Source organism: Aquarana catesbeiana, linkage group LG04 (genome assembly GCF_042186555.1).
Source record: "Aquarana catesbeiana isolate 2022-GZ linkage group LG04, ASM4218655v1, whole genome shotgun sequence".
Classification (NCBI taxonomy): Eukaryota; Metazoa; Chordata; class Amphibia; order Anura; family Ranidae; genus Aquarana; species Aquarana catesbeiana.
Window position 1 is genome coordinate 55,713,932 of NC_133327.1, and position 1,938 is coordinate 55,715,869.

The 1,938-nt window shown below is 38.9% G+C and overlaps 1 non-coding gene across 1 annotated transcript; it reads right to left on the reverse strand.

The window, feature by feature from the left end:
• Positions 1-787: 787 nt before the first annotated feature.
• Positions 788-970, reverse strand: LOC141141881 (U2 spliceosomal RNA). Its single transcript, XR_012244270.1, has one exon. It is a non-coding gene; the product is annotated as a U2 spliceosomal RNA (small nuclear RNA).
• Between the last annotated feature and the right edge of the window lie 968 nt (positions 971-1,938).

Here is a 1,938-nt window from a genome sequence, read left to right on the forward strand (position 1 = left end):
AGAAGCGATAACCCAATTATTCTCTTTTCCGAGCGAGTGGCGGCCTGGGCCAAACGAAGGGCTCATTGAGAGGTGTTTCCGTCTGCCCTCCCCCCTAGACTGGCCGGAGCCACGAATACACAGCTTTTCACACCTACCCAGGCTTGTGCCCTAATCCCTACCTGCTGGCCTAAACACACCTTTCTAACACCTCCTCCACACCTGAAGTGCATTCTGACCTTGAAACTTTCAATTAGGCATCCCTGAGCACCAATTGCACAGATCCAGGTGCTCCTCGTTGATGCCCAACGAGGGAAATCATTTGCATGGGCCCGCCTTCTGGTAACATGGATGAAGACAAGAGACAGAGATTAGACTAGAGGGAGACACAGGCTGCGGAGTGAATGTCTCGACTGACTTTTAGCTAGCTGCAGCAAGGGACAGAAATGTAGTAAATTTAGCCAGCCCCATTCAAAAGGCCTCTCTAAATTAACACTGGCAATAAAGGCTTTGTTTTGGGCCTTGGGAGAAAACACTAGCTCTCTTGTCGAAATGTGTCTACTTGCTGACTTAATAGGTTTCGCTTCTTGCAACTGCCACTTCACCTGCTGCTTCCTGAGCAAAAAATATGGAGCGAGGAGGGAGGGAGGGAGAAAGGCCAAGAAACTGACCAAAGCAAATACACCAATACACACAGGGGTTAAATGCAAGTTTATTGCAAGAATTAACAGCTTGTGAGCAAAAAGCAACATTTCGATTGAGCAAGCAAAAGGATTTTTTTAATTCAGTTTTTGGAAACTGTATAAGAGAGGGGGGCACTGGTCCTGGAGGTACTGCAATACCAGGTCGATGCATGGAGTGGACAGAGCAAGCTCTTCTTCCATCTCCCTGTTCTAAAAATCCATTTAATATATGGTCTCCAGATAGGGGACGTATCAGATATTAAACTGATTGTTTTTTATTTTATTTTTTTTTCCACTCAGAAATCTTTAGTCTCAAGTCTTCAGTCTCACAAACTCAAGTCTTAAAATATACCATCATCGTAGAAAATATCCTCTCTCTCTCTTTTTTTTTAATTTTAACAAATCTATTCCACATCTCAAAATTCCAATACTTTTCTGAATTACCATCCCCAAAATTATTTTTATCTCTCAAGTAGTAAATATATAAAAAACGTAATTGAATTGATAAGCAACCATACCTTTTTAAAATCTCTTTTTTCAATTCCTAAGCCATAAAAAATAATTTCATGATTAAAATATTTTAAAGTGCTCACGTTTTTAATCAAAGGTCCTACTTTTCTCCAACCACAGAACCATACTCCTAGAATTTTTAATTTCTATAACTTTCGTGATGCTTAGATCTGGATCTGTATAAAAATCTCCTATTGTAAAAACCCCTGATTTATCTAGATTTACTTTAAAACCTGAACCTTCACAAAACCAACTTACTGTTCTAAGTGTTCTTTTTAAACTTTTAACATTTTTAACAACTAAGGTGACATCGTCCATATACGCTACTGTTTTTTTCTTTGTTTTCCTTCATTTCCTGGAGTAAAAAAACCTTCAATCACTTTGTCTTTCCTCAGCACACAAAAGCGGTTCTATTGCACATATAAATAGAATGGGCGATAGGGGGCACCCCTGTTTTACTCCGCTCAGTAGTTTAATTTTGTCTGATAAAAATCCGTTTACTGACACTTTGCTAAAAGCATTTCCATATAAACTTTTTATCTGTTTAAGTCTTTCTGGACAACCCATTTTTCTCAATGTTTTAAATAAAAATTCACGAGCAACTCTGTCGTATGCTTTTTCAAAATCAAGGGATACTAAAGCAATCTTCTGGTCTCTATCCTTTACATCCCAAATGATATCTCTAATCAGAATTAGCGAATCTGAAATCACCCTTCCTGGTACTGCACAAGATTGGTCATCTTCAATAATTGACCCCACACATCTC